Genomic DNA, 15,055 nt, shown 5'->3' with positions numbered 1-15,055 from the left:
TTACAGTGTAACTCTGAAAGTTTCTGCTTCCTTCCTGAAGGCAGCACTCTTGTCTGAGCAGAACACATGTTGGCAACTGATGGACACCTTAAAGACTCCCTTGACATATTTGACAGAAAAATCATACCAGCCCTTTGGTAGAGAGAAGGGGAAAGTCATTCTAGCAAGAGAATGACAGCTATTTTGATCAAGGGGTTTGGTGTTTGATCTCTGCATGTATCTGCTTGGATCTGAAGAGGAGAAAGTGTATGATGAGAATGTTGGGAAAGCAAAGGTCCCAGGATTGTAGACAGACTTCTTCAGATATTAGTAAACTAATTTTTACTGAAAATTAGAATAGTGTAATCATAAAGAAATAAATCCCCAGGCAAGAAACATGTCTCTTTCCAAGATTTTTGTGTTCAGCTGAGCCACAATTAACTCTGAGGTGTCCAATATTGAGGAATGAGGGTCTTTTCCTCTTAGAGTTAGTTATACTGATAGTTTATTTAAATTTTTAATCTAATTGTGGGTTATAGAATTTGGGGAGAATGGGTAGTCTTCCATACTAGGGAAAATATTTTGCAATATCCCCAAAGAGCAGATATATCACCAAACTTAACTGAGGAACTTGGAAATGTAGAAGAATATCTAAGCAAACATGAGATCCAACACAAGACAGAAAAACTGCCTTTATCTGCCAAGGAAATTAGGTGAGGTCATCTTAAATCCTTGACAGAAAGATGTTCTTGTGGGTAAAGCTAGAGAAAAAGCCTATTCACAAAAAAAGGCCATGCCATGCAGTATTATTTAGCTCTCCTTGTCTGGTGGAATATTTGAATTTATCATGTTGAATTTTCCCTTATCTAATATGAACAATTATAATAAAATTTCCAAGGAGGAGCTCTGAGTCCAAATATCATTGTTTAATAAGTCTTTGTCCAATAACAAGTAAATTATCACTGTATTTAATGTTATATCAGTTTGAGTTTTAAAAAGCAATCTGAGGGCTTCCCTGGTGGCGCAGTGGTTGAGAGTCCGCCTGCTGATGCGGGGGATGCGGGTTCGTGCCCCGATCTGGGGGGATCCTGCATGCTGCGGGGCGGCTGGGCCTGTGAGCCATGGCGGCTGGGCCTGTGCATCCGGAGCCTGTGCTCTGTGGTGGGAGAGGCCACGGCAGTGAGAGGCCTGCTTACTGCAAAAAAAAAAAAAAAAAAGCAATCTGAAAGTTCCTTTAATTGAAGAAGTATATGCAGATCCATTTCTTCCAGTCTCACTGTGGAAAACAAAATCTAGAAGCATATTGTACAAGATTCAGAATTTGCATAATTTTCATTAGCAAGTAGTTTGCAAGTTTCCAAGAAGGAAGGGGGATGTATTTTCAGTGTGTCCTCCACAGAGAGTTTCATCAAGAAAATAAGTAGTTGATTTAATTTTTAATGTATTCAATTTTTAATTTTGTAAAATATAAATTTATTTATTTATTTATTTTTGGCTGTGTTGGGTCATTGCTGCACGCGGGCTTTCTGTAGTTGCAGTGAGTGGGGGCTACTCTTTGTTGCAGTGCACAGGCTTCTCATTGCGGTGGCTTCTCTTGTTGCGGAGCGCGGACTCTAGGCGCCCGGGCTTCAGTAGTTGCAGCACGTGGGCTCAGTAGTTGCGGCACATGGGCTGTAGAGGCATGGGCTTCAGTAGTTGTGGTGCATGGGCTCAGTAGTTGTGGTGTGTGGGCTCTAGGGTGCGTGGGCTTAAGTAGTTATGGTGCACGGGCTCACTAGTTGTGGCTCGTGGGCTCTAGAGTGCCGGCTCAGTAGTTGTGGTGCACGGGCTTAGTTGCTTTGTGGCACGTGGGATCTTCCTGGACCAGGGCTCAAACCCGTGTCCCCTGCACTGGCAAGTGGATTCCTTTTTTTTAAAAATTTAATTTAATTTACTTTATACAGCAGGTTCTTATTATACAAATTAGTGTATATATGTCAATCCCAATCTCCCAATTCATCCCACCCCCCCGCCCCCCACTTTCCCCCCTTGGTGTCCATACGTTTGTTCTCTACATCTGTGTCTCTATTTGGCAGGCAGATTCTTAACCACTGCATCACCAGGGAAGTCCTTGATGTTTAATTTTTAATGGTATTTTCAAATTTGATGTTAAAAATTTAGAAGTGTTACTTAAAAAAAATTGAAATATAGTTGATGTATAATATTATGTTACAGGTGTACAATAGAGTGATTCACAATTTTTAAAGGTTATACTCCATTTATAGTTATTATAAAATATTTGCTATATTCCCTGTTTTGTACAATATATCCCTGTAGCTTATTTTATACCTAATAGCTTGTACCTCTTAATCCCTTACCCCTGTATTGCGCCTCCCCACTTCCCTCTCCCCACTGGTAACCACTAGTTTGTTCTCTGTATCTCTGAGAGTCTTCTTCTTTTTTGTTATATTCACTAGTTTGTTGTATTTTTTAGATTCCACATATGTGATACCATACAGTATTTGTCTTTCTCTGTCTGACTTATTTCACTTAGCGTAATGCCCTCCAAGTCCATCCATGTTGCTGCAAATGGCAAAATGTTATTCTTTTTTACGGCTGAGTAGTATTCCATTGTGTGTGTGTGTGTGTGCGTGTGTGTGTGTATATATCTCTTTATATATCACATCTTCTTTATCCATTCATCTGTTAATGGACATAAAATTGTTACTTTTATTTATTAAAAAATTTTTTATTATTATTTTTCAGTGTTGTGCTGAAAACGTGATTGTTGGTTGAATAATGAATGGGGAATGGGGACAAAAGAGGACATGGAGATAAGACTCTTTCAAGAGATTTGGCTGAGTGGAGAACAGGTGGACAAAAAAGCAAGCCCTTTTTTTTTTTTTTGAATTTTTGAATTTTATTTAATTTATTTTTTATACAGAATTGTTACTTTTAATATGATGTCTTCAAATGGCGATGACATTGGGTAGAGAATAGACTTAGCATAGGAAACATTTATTAATCAATTACTATTTTAATAATAATAAGATGAATAGCATTGAGGTCATCCACTGGAGTGAAAAAAGTTAACTTATTAATAAAAAATAAACAAATGGGGCTTTCCTGGTGGCGCAGTGGTTGAGAGTCCGCCTGCTGATGCAGGGAACACGAGTTCGTGCACTGGTCTGGGACGATCCCACATGCCGGGGAGCGACTAGGCCTGTGAGCCATGGCCGCTGAGCCTGCGCATCCGGAGCCTGTGCTCTGCAACGGGAGAGGCCACAACAGTGAGAGGCCTGCATACCGCCAAAAAAAAAAAAAAAAAAAAGGAAACTTGCTTGGCAAACAATATGATTTGAGTTGGAAGACTATTTTCTTATGTTAGAAATCAATAAACTAGTTCTGTCCAGTAGAACTTTCTACAATGATGGAAATATTCTATAATACAGTGGCTACTGAATACTTAAAATGAGAATAGTATGACTGAAGAAGTGAATTTTATTTTTCACTTTTAATTAATATAAATTTGAATTTAAATAGCCACATATGGCTGCCATATTAGAGAACACAGCTATGGACGGTGAAAATTAAGACACTAAAAGAAGGTTGGATCATTAGATGTTTAGAAGATTATTTACAAATTGCCATTAGAAAATGCCAGAGTGCATTAATGAGAGTACAAATAAGGCTGAGAAATGATGACATTCTTTTTTTCTTTTTAAAACATCTTAGCATAGAATCTGTATGGTATTTCATGATTATCAAATCTCAGACCATCAACCAAGAAACATGCTATACAAACATTTTATTTTTATTTTAAATTAATTAATTAATTTAAAAGTTTGGACAGTCATAGAAATGGTATCAGTGTCTCGCCCAATGTCCTCTTTCCAATTCTGGCTTATTCTTTTTGGACCATGTTAATGTCAGAATCTTTCTCTTGTCATTCTTTGAACCCTCAGAGTCTGACAGAAGGTCTATCACGTAGGGGCTGGAATTTGTATATACCGAATTTATATATACTGAATAGTTGAAAGTGTGTTTGTTGTCTGTGCGTTGCCCAGTCTATGGTTCTTCAAGGCAAGCCCCTCAACATCTGTCTCTAGCACAGTGAATGGTACAGAGCAGGTAGCAGTAAATGCTTGTGAACTGACTGCTAGACTTTGTACCTGTTTATTCCTTTAATTCTTATCTAGAAAAGCTAAATGGAAATTATATGTATGATACAAATATGAATATATATAAAAATGCTTTCACTTTTGTGTGAGCCAGAAAAGTTCAGTTGGAATCTCTCCCCTCTGTTGACTTCCCGGCTTAGTCTTCTGCATGTTAAATGCTAAATTTATTGCTAAGAGCTATGAGTCTTATGCACTTGGAAGAAAAGTGGATTTTCTGGAATGAATACATAAAGTCTAAGGAAATGCATACCTTTAAAAATGTGACTTGCAAGTTGCCTCCAGTTAGAAGGAAAAGCAGCCTTGCCCATCATTGAATTGACCCTTTATAGTGAAGCAGCATCTGCTTGGTCATCTTTTCCTTAGTCCTTGGCATACCTCTCACTAGAAAGGGCTTTCTCTTCTTTTCTTATTATATTTTTTGAGGTGGTGGCATGGACCGGCAGAACTCTTAGAAAGAGGTTGCTGGCTTTAGCCTTGTAGAAATGAGCAGCGAGGGTGGCCCAGTACACTGAGATGTGCCAACGGAATGTTGTGTCAGGGCTCTAGTTATGTGGGGGATCCTCACCTTGTGTGTCACGCAAAATTCCCTCATGCCCTCTTGGGGCTCTTGGGGGGCATTCTACTCTAGAATCTCTGAAATAACAGGACGACCTTCTTGTGAAAGGAAGGGAGGACAGTGACTGTCGAGCGGCTGCTCAGCTTCCTTGCGGGTTGCACTCATTTTAACCAAGTTGAACTTTGGTTGGTTTTTTCATAAGTAATTCTTTGAAGAATTTGAGAGCTATGGTTCTTCTGTGTGCTGAATGCAATCCAGAGTGGTTTGATTTAAAGAGAATGTCAGGGACTTCCCTGGTGGTGCAGTGGTTAAGAATCCGCCTGCCAATGCAGGAGACACGGGTTCGAGCCCTGGTCCAGGAAGATCCCACATGCCACGGAGCAGCTAAGCGCGTGCGCCACAACTACTGAGCCTGCGCTCTAGAGCTCACGAGCCACGACTATAGAGCCTGTGTGCCACAACTACTGAAGCCTGCATGCCTAGAGCCCGTGCTCCACAAGATAAGCCACCACAGTGAGAAGCCCGCGCACTGCAATGAAGAGTAGCCCTGGGGCTTCCCTGGTGGCACAGTGGTTGGGAGTCTGCCTGCCGATGCAGGGGACGCGGGTTCGTGCCCCGGTCCGGGAGGCTCCCACGTGCCGCGGAGCGGCTGGGCCCGTGAGCCATGGCCGCTGAGTCTGCGCGTCCAGAGCCTGTGCTCTGCAACGGAAGGGGCCACAGCAGTGAGAGGCCCCCGGACAGACAAAAAAAAAAGAGTAGCCCTGCTTGCTGCAACTAGAGAAAGCCTGCGCACAGCAATGAAGACCCAATGCAACCAAAAATAAATAAATACATTTATTAAAAAAATAAAGAGAATGTCAATGGTTGGTCATTTCCTAAGAATCAAAGGTGCTTTATCCCTGTGCTTTATGTGTTCTGGTGGCCATAGAAAGCATAGGTTGTTCTAGAATCACTTGCCCTGAGAGAAGCCAGCTGCTGTACCAGGAGGACACTCAAGCAGAGTACAGGAGGTGAGGTACTAGACTTCCTGCAAACAACTAGTAGCACTTACCATCCATGTTAGCGAGTCACCTTGGAATTGGTTCTCCAGCCCCATTTAAGCCTTCATATTATTGTAGTCCTGGCCAACAAGTCATCTGCAACCTTATGAGGGACCCTGTGTCAGAAATACCCATTCAGGTTGTTCTGAATACCTTACCCACTAAAATTGTAGATTTTCCACTTCTTGTCATGTTGAAGTAAGCGGTACTAGATTTGTCTTCTTGCTGTAAAGAATTTAAAAACTGGAAAAACGTATGAAATAACAGTTTTCATAAATTGGGCAATAGGCAGTGAAGGACTGTAATCCAGGGAAATGGAAAATAAATGATGTGAACACTACAGTTGATCTGGCTACAATCACCTGGAAATCCTTAGTGGACCATGGCATAGGAAAGGCTAACCCAGGCAGAGTTCAGCATTCTCACTGAGTTGAGAAGACAGAGATTAGAGTTTTGGGAGAATGAAGTGGGTGGAATTTGCAGGGCAGAGTACTAGAGAAGAGGGAATCCTATAGAAAATGGTTCCAGAAATCAGAAGAGGAGTCCTCTTGAATCTGTTGCTGAGTACTATGTAGGATGAATATGTATATGTAGGATGAAACTCCATGAGGCAACACAAAGAACAACAACTTTAGAACTCACGCAGTGCTGGGAGACAAGTTCCATCCAGCCAGAGTAGAGAAATCTCTTTGAAACCTGGGTGATTATTCAATAGAGATGGCTGAAAGGTTAGGCCTTAATAGTGAGGCTAACTTAGTCCTAGAATAAAGGCTAATTCAGCTCTAATAAAGCTTAAAAATAAACTGATCTGAAAGTTACTCAACTGCTTGCCCAAATTTCATCGCTCAATCTGACACTCAACAACATATCACTTAAAATCTAATAAAAAATTATGAAACATGCAAAGAAATGTATACATATTAAAATCAATATATAATCATATTATCCATAATAAAATGTACAGTTATATATATTTTATATAGGTGTGTATATAAACATATATACATACATGTATATGTGTGTATATATATTTTATATATAAAACATTATTGTTAACTAAGAGAAAATCAGGCAATAGATATGTACTTAGAAATAGCAGAGGTGATGAAATTAGCTCAAGGGCTTTAAAACAGTTATTTTATTTATTTATTTATTTATTTATTATTTTTGAGTGTGTTGGGTCTTCGTTTCTGTGTGAGGGCTTTCTCTAGTTGCAGCAAATGGGGGCCACTCTTCATCGCGGTGCACGGGCCTCTCACTGTTGCGGCCTCTCTTGTTGCGGAACACAGGCTCCAGACGCGCAGGCTCAGTAGTTGTGGCTCACGGGTCTAGTTGCTCCGTGGCATGTGGGATCTTCCCAGACCAGGGCTCGAACCCATGTCCCCTGCATTGGCAAGCAGATTCTCAACCACTGCACCACCAGGGAAGCCCTAAAACAGTTATTTTAAATCATTATGTTTAAAATCTTCCCTTTAGACATAATTAGGAACGGAATGGAAGATATAAAAATAAACCATGAACTGATGAACATAAAAAGACAGTATACAAAATGAAAATTTTACTGGATGGAACCAAGAGCAGCCATTGAAAAGGGAAAGATCAGTGAACCTGAAGATATACAAAAAGAAATTGTATAAAATGAAGCACAGAGAAAAGTAAATACATAAGAAAAGAACAGTGATTGGTCTTAGTGATTTGTGGGACAATATCAAATGTTCTAAATTACATTTAATTGCTGTTGTGGAAAATATGGAATCAGAAAAATTTCTAAACAAACAATGACAGAAAAATTTCCAAAATTAATGAACTCTATAAACCCACAGATCTAAAAGTTTTCAATGAACCCAGCCAAGCTAGGTAAATACAGAAAAAGAAAACAAACGGAGCCACATCACAATAAAATTTCTGGAAACCAGTGCTTAAAAAAATGTCTTAAAAGCAATCAGAAATAAAAGATACATCACATATTGGGCAGAGAAGATAAGAATAATTTCAGATGTCTACTCAATAACTATATAAGTCAAAGGACAATGGAATTGTTAACTTAGAATGTTAAGTTGGCCAAAAGTAAAAAATGAAGGCAAAATCCTTTTTAAAGACAAATATGTATAGGATTTGTCACCAGCAGACCTGTACTACAAGGAATATTAAAGGAAGTTCTTCAAGTATAATAGAAACAAGAGCAGACGGAGAACTGTATCCACACAAAGATGCCAAAAAAAATGAGTGAAATTGACGCACAAAATGATGGTGATTCCTCACTAACAGTGACAGAAGCGGAAACTAAAACAACTGATTCTACTTTTATCAGTGAAGTATTGTGATATACATTTACTCTAATTGAGTAAAGCACAAAATAGGTACCCACGAAAACGAAACAACAACAAAAAGAGTAAGCATGCACTCACTGAATTCAGACAGCATGAGGAGAGTGAAAAGTGACTGGAGGGCTTCCCTGGTGGCGCAGTGGTTGAGAGTCTGCCTGCTGATGCAGGGGACACGGGTTCGTGTCCCGGTCCGGGAAGATCCCACATGCCGCGGAGCGGCTGGGCCCGTGAGCCATGGCCGCTGAGGCTGCGCGTCTGGAGCCTGTGCTCCGCAACGGGAGAGGCCACAGCAGTGAGAGGCCCGCGTACCACAAAAAAAAAAATGACTGGAGAGAGAGCCTACCTACAGGACACTCCTTCTGCCAGTTCAGTCTACTCATCTACTCAAAGTATTTGCTGAAAAATGACAAAGCTTGGAAAGTTTCAGAAATAAATGGGATATCTGAGTTTTTACTCCCCCCCGAGATGAGACATTTTCAGGAGAATTCAGTTGCTACTATGCTCTCTCTACAGGGTATGTGGTATGCGGTATCTATGTATGCTTTGACTTTTTCTTACTCCTTTGGTTCAATATCTCTTTTAATTTTTTATTTAAAAAATTTAAAATTGAGATATACTTGACATATAACATTGTGTAAGTTTGAGTACCACGTGTTGATTTGATACATTTATGTATAGCAATGTGATCACTACCACAACATTAGCTAACATCCCTATCACATCACATAATTACCATTTCTTTTTTTGTGGTGAGAACAATTGAGATCTAGTCTCTCAGAAACTATGAAGTTTATGATACAGTATAGTTGACTCTAATCTCCATGCTGTGCATTAAATCTCCAGGATTTATTCATCTACTAGTTGCAAGTTTGTACCCTCAAACAACTCTCCCCAATCCCCCCACCCCCTAACCCCCACAACCCAGCTGCTGGAAACCACCATCTTACTCTCTGTTTTTAACAAGGTCGGCTTTTTAAAATTCCACATCTAAGTGATATCATACAGTGTTTATCTTTTTCTGTCTGACTTACGCATAATGCCCTCACATTCCATCCATGTTGTCAAAAATGGCAGGAAATCTTGCTTGTGTAAACTGTGTCCATCAAGCTCCTTCTGTGATTGGTTTTCACACTGTGTCTTGCTGTTGTTTGTAAGTATTTCCCCTGTCCTGGCTGGACAGGATACGTCCATGTTGTCCAAGAGCCCTTCAGAGCTCTTTAATTAATTAACAAGATTCATAAATCTTTTCAGAGTTGCCTAGCAACATAGCACTCACTCAGCTCTCCACTGACCTGGGCAAGAGGTGGCAAGGGCAGGAAGGAGCTAGCCCACATACAAGGTCCTTTCCCTCTTGATCAGCACCGCTTATTAAGGGCAACTAATTTTTTTTTAATATAAATTCATTTATTTTATTTTTATTTATTTTTGGCTGTGCTGGGTCTTCACTGCTGCGCGCGAGCTTTCTCTAGTTGCAGCGAGCTGGGGCTACACTTTGTTGCAGTGCACAGGCTTCTTATTGTGGTGGCTTCTCTTGTTAAGGAGCACGGGCTCTAGGTGCGTGGGTTTCAGTAGCTGCAGCATGTGGGCTCAGTAGTTGTGGCTCCCGGGCTCTAGAGTGCTGGCTCAGTAGTTGTGGCACACGGGCTTAGTTGCTCAGCGGCATGTGGGATCTTCCCAGACTGGGGCCCAAACCCGTGTCCCCTGCGGTGGCAGGCGGATTCTTAACCACTGTGACACCAGGGAAGCCCTAAGAGCAACTAATTTTCGAGGAAAGATGAATATGAATTAGGAATACTGGCTTAACTATCTCTCTAGGAAGAGAAAATCCATTTTGATAAGAAGCCTGTATTTATAAATACTAAATTGAAATATTTGGTGGTAGTTCTAGATGTGATATTTTCCTGGTGATTTCTAAAGACCACAACAGGTATTTAATAAGCTTCAATCATTCCAGACACTTTCCCACAAGCTACGTGGAGAATATGAATCAGGCGAGTCTGCTGGGCACAGCTCTTGTTCTGGGGGTGAGCTTCAGAATGAGATTATTATTGCAAACAGAGAGGAAGGAGTGGAAAAGAGCTGCAACTGGAAATGATAGTTTCTTGAATAGGCTAATCCAAGGTGCATGATGTCGCACATATGCAGTCAAGCGTTAAATGTTTAGATTTCCCTACTGTGTAAACACGAAGGAAAATCTCTTTATGTGGTAGCAACGATGCCGTGATGTCTCGTTTTGTGACATAACAAACCCACTGGGCTGACACACTCATGGCTTCAAGCACTCCTCCTCTGTTTGCAGGCGCCTCTCAGCTCCCAGCTCAGAGCTTACAGTTGATCAGAGAACGGCAGCACAAGGCCCCTGGGTGGTAGCTCCTTGTCCAGCCACTAACTAATGATGTCCAAAACCAACCTTGTTACCTCTTCCCCCAGTGCGGCGGCTCCTGTTTCCGGTCACAGGGGTCACAGAAGTCTCCTTTGATCTCTCTGTTTCCTCTTGCCCCACCTCCTGCCTTTTGTTTTACAATGTGCCTTACCCAAGGAACGCTTCCCATTCCTACTTCTATCCCCCAAGGCATAAGTAGTGTCCTTACACTTGGATTATTACATCCACGCACACTACTGGTGTGTGTTTGTGTGTGTTTGAGGTGTCTCCATCTAGGCTCTTGTGGGTAGACTCTGAAATGCCCTTTGCTTTTCCTACCTAGCTTAGGCGTAGGTAGGAAGTGCTAGGCACAGCAGATATACAATACCATGAATTAAATAAACTGCCATGGAAATAGGAAGACCTGCTCAAAGCAACTCAGAATATTTAAGAAAAAAAATTATATGAGAGAGAGAATTGCTGTTAATACAGATCTTAGAAAAGGTGCTCTTTGCCTAGTTTGGTCCACCCTGGGTACCCGTATCTCACTTTATCATAGATAACATCCACTGTCTATTTTAAAAAGCATGGATGAAGTTTTTAATGCAAGATTTTATGATGATGTTGAAATAATTTCTTTAGAGTTTGTGAACCTTCTTACAATACTAATCATAATAATAATTATCATGTGTAGAGAATTTATTCTGAATCTACTTATACTTAAAGTTAACTTGATGAATGATTAAAAAAATTTGTCGGGACTCCCTGGTGGTCCAGTGGTTAAGGCTCCGCGCTCCCAATGCAGGGGGCCCGGGTTCAATCCCTGCTCAGGGAACTAGACCCCACATGCATGCCACAACTAAGAGTTCCAATGCTGCAACTAAAGATCCCGCATGCTGCAACTAAAAGATCCCAAATGCCTCAGCGAAGATCCCGCGCGCCACAACTAAGACCCGGCGCAGCCAAATAAATAAATATTTAAAAAAAATTTGTTTATACCAATGTCTTTGCTGATCTATAATATGCATCACAAAATGCTGATCCTTTACTTGTTAGCTCAGGAAACGTTTCAGTTTGGCTTGGCCCTGCTTCTGTCTTCCTCTTCTAAAGACTCTTTTCTTGCATTAAGAGGCAGAAAGCGTAGCTTACTGGTGGATTCAGATGGAGAACGTATCCTACATTGTGCTGCTTTGCTACTCTCCCTGTGACTCTACTAGCTGAAGGATGCTGCTTTTTTGTATCACGTTATAGCCACAACTATGCACAACACATTTATTGGTGGAGAAATTTTACTTAACATTTATGGAGAATTATTTAAAGCAATCACAGCCTTAGATTAGTTGATTCACTGTAATACTGTTCACAGTATTTTGTAATGACTATCAGTGATGTGGTGTGGCTTTGAGAAGTGTGTTTAGAGTTCTGTCCAAGTTCCAGCTTGAGATGTAGGGGTGAAGGATCAAGGTTTAGAGGAGTCAGAATTGCTACTTTTTATTTTTTGTTTTTAGGAAGGCAGATTTGGATACCTGTGTCTCTGAGTCCTCCCCAGTAAAGGTTTTCCGTGACAGCATCTCTGTTCATTTCATTTTCTTTAAGGAGGAAGGTGGAGGAGTCACAGAGTCTCAATTCCTTAAAATTGAGGACAACATAAAACATAAGGAATGGAAATATTTTCTCAGAGGTGGAGAGAATATCTTTGAAGAGTGAGGGAGTGCTGTTCTGACTCAATGTGTACCGGGAGACATTTTCTCCTACCCAACTTGCCACAAAATTCTCCTTATCACTTAACTGTTAACCGTTTATCAGCTGATGGTGGGATTGTAAGTCTAAACCTATTTTATACTCCTGCAAGCTATGCAAAGCATTGCACAAGTACAGGTGGTCATTTTTAAAAGAAAAAGGAGTTAATAGAATTCTTGACTCCCATTAACATATTTTATACATTTATTTATTTATTTTTGGCTGCATTGGGTCTTCATTGCCGTGCGCAGGCTTTCTCTAGTTGCGGCGAGCGGGGGCTACTCTTCGTTGTGGTGCGCAGGCTTCTCCTTGCAGTGGCTTCTCTTGTTGTGGAGCACGGGCTCTAGGTGCACAGGCTTCAGTAGTTGTGGTGCACGGGCTTAGTTGCTCTGTGGCATGTGGGATCTTCCCGGACCAGGAAATGTCCCTGCATATGTGCCCTGCATAACCACTGCGCCACCAGGGAAGCCTCCATTAACATATTTTAATGTTCTACCTTTGGTCAATAGGTTTTCCTTAAGGTTGACTCAAATTCTTCTTGCTGGAATAGAAAACAATTGTCACTGGTCATAGATTAGAGACGTGCCAACCAGCATATATATCTGTGACTATATATATGATGTATACATTTTAGGCTGATTAATCCTCCTTTTTTCAGCCCTCCATTGCCACTTCAGAAACTCGTGTTAATCTTTCTTATAAATAACATCTTGCGCTTAACACCATGTCTTTCTTTAAGTTATCCGCATATCACACCCGTTGTTAGGCTGTGAATTGGAAGAGAGTCTGAGTCATGAAGTCATTCTGAGCTTGCGTTTCTCAGAACTCCCCAGGTTTTTCCATTCTTTGTGTCTAAAGCCATTTCCCCATCTCTTATGTTATATTTGTACAGCTTTTTTTCTTCCTAAAGAGATTACATCCACATCTGTTTCTATTAAACACCATTCTGCTTATCTTTCCTTTTCTCCAAATTGCCAAGGGCGCTTCTTTCTTCTTAATTCTGTGTCCTAGCCCCAGCTCTGTGGAGATTTATCTAATACCTGCACTGAGGAAATATCTTATTAAAATGTAAATAGATTGTCAACATCCCAAACACATTCGAATCATCCAAATTTGGCTATTTATTTGTTGGGTTCATGTTTCTATTTCTTAAAAAAAGTATTTAAAAATAAATAACAACTTTAATTAAATGTGGTTATTACATGGTAGGGGGCGGGCAAGACATTTGGAAGTTAATGTATAATTGTTATTATGGAATAGTTATCTGAAAATAAGATTAAAAATTTATATTCCTTTCCTTACATTTTAAGGAAAAGAGCCTTTCGTATTTGTTTGAGAATAAAAATGTTTTAAATTTTCACACCTGAGCATTTTGTCCTTTTTCATTGCTTTAAAGGACTCTGAATCCGGTTTTGACACATGCAGAATAGAAGTGTGTCTTCTCTCCCGACTCCACTCTTGTGATGCATGTCTTCTATTAATAGCGATGAAATTCTGGAAGTGAGAACTTGAGACTTGGCTCAAATTGCTTCAGAAATATGGCTGGTGAAACTCCAGTATTTAGTTTATATGACAATTTTCAAGGCAGCACAAAATTAATCAAGTGATATGACTCAAAACACTGTGAGTGTTAATTAATGGATGGTCTACAAAAATAATTTGGAGATAAAAAGGCTATACAATGGAAAAGTATTAGTATAGTGATGACTGCTATACTAATAAAAGTCATATAGAAACTATTTTTATAGCCATCTTTTGCTCTTTCCAGTGCTTTCATTCTCCTTATCTAAGAGTTCATGTCATACTGTACTTGAATCTCCAGTTATCCAGGACTTGGCTTCCTCTGCTTTTGGAACCTGTGCAGAAGATGAGTAGTGACTCTAGAAGGGGCTGGTTGGAACCAGGGCTGAGGATGAGGATGCTGGCAAGCTGCCACTCAAGAGAAGATGCACGGAGTCTTGCAGATTAGAAACAGACTACAGCAGGAGGCAAAAATGTGAAATAATTTACATATATATGTGTGTGCGCATGCACACAGTCACACAGACAGACACACACACATACAAAACCAGTGAATAAAGCAGAGTATTCTCTGAAGAAAACGAGAAATAGAACATCCCAGAAGTCAACAAAGACACAATTTGTTCACTCATTTGCTCTCTCATTCCTTCATTCTTTCAATATTTATGTAACCCCTACTCAACGCTCTGCACTGAAGAAGACATTATGGGAACAAAATGACCAAATATCTTTAAGACACTAGAATTAAATGGAGGTACTAATTCCATATGTATAAGATTAAATCATAATAAAAAGAAGCCAAGGGTTTAATGTCTTTAAAATGCTACAGGACACTACTGGGTCCATGGAAAAAGCTCACTCATTTCTGAAGGAGTTTTTCTTTGTGGATTAGCTTGTCTATAAAATGAAAAAAGGCAAACACACAAAGTGAGACCGTGGATGATTGTTCCTCTTAGGACCACATCTAGTAACATTCCCAGAATTGAATCTCCTGGGATCAATCCCTAGAGACATAGGCGAAGGCAGTGAAATAATGGAGTAATTTGTATATTAACTTCTTTCCAGCTACCAGAGAAATGCAGCAAACCAGTTTGTGTTTGATATGTAAAATACATGATTGAGAATAGTAAAAGGGAAATGAAGCATTACATGGATTTCACTAGCTCACAGAAAATGAACTTCTCAGTTCCTGTTTACCTGCTGTATCCGTTTGTTTCTCCAAACTTGCTGCATCTCTGTAGATTGTTTAAAAGGTTAGCGGCCATGACCCCGATATGACAAAGAGATACACAAGGATGTGGATGCCAGCAGTGAATGAATGCACATAGCAGGAAAATATTTAAGCTTTAAAGGTGGAAACACCAAGACAG

At 40.2% G+C, this 15,055-nt stretch overlaps 1 long non-coding RNA gene across 1 annotated transcript in view; it reads left to right on the top strand.

The window, feature by feature from the left end:
- The window catches only part of LOC113627055 (uncharacterized), an 82,253-nt gene extending 68,107 nt beyond the window's left edge, over positions 1-14,146 (top strand). The window contains exon 3 of the long non-coding RNA XR_003435414.1: positions 13,987-14,146. This is a non-coding gene — a long non-coding RNA (uncharacterized LOC113627055). The remainder of the gene's footprint in view (positions 1-13,986) is intronic.
- The last annotated feature ends 909 nt before the right edge of the window (positions 14,147-15,055 follow it).

This window comes from Aethalodelphis obliquidens, unplaced genomic scaffold (assembly GCF_003676395.1).
Source record: "Aethalodelphis obliquidens isolate GAN/ISIS:26980383/991018 unplaced genomic scaffold, ASM367639v1 scaffold20, whole genome shotgun sequence".
Classification (NCBI taxonomy): Eukaryota; Metazoa; Chordata; class Mammalia; order Artiodactyla; family Delphinidae; genus Aethalodelphis; species Aethalodelphis obliquidens.
This window is presented reverse-complemented; position numbering and strand designations above follow the sequence as displayed.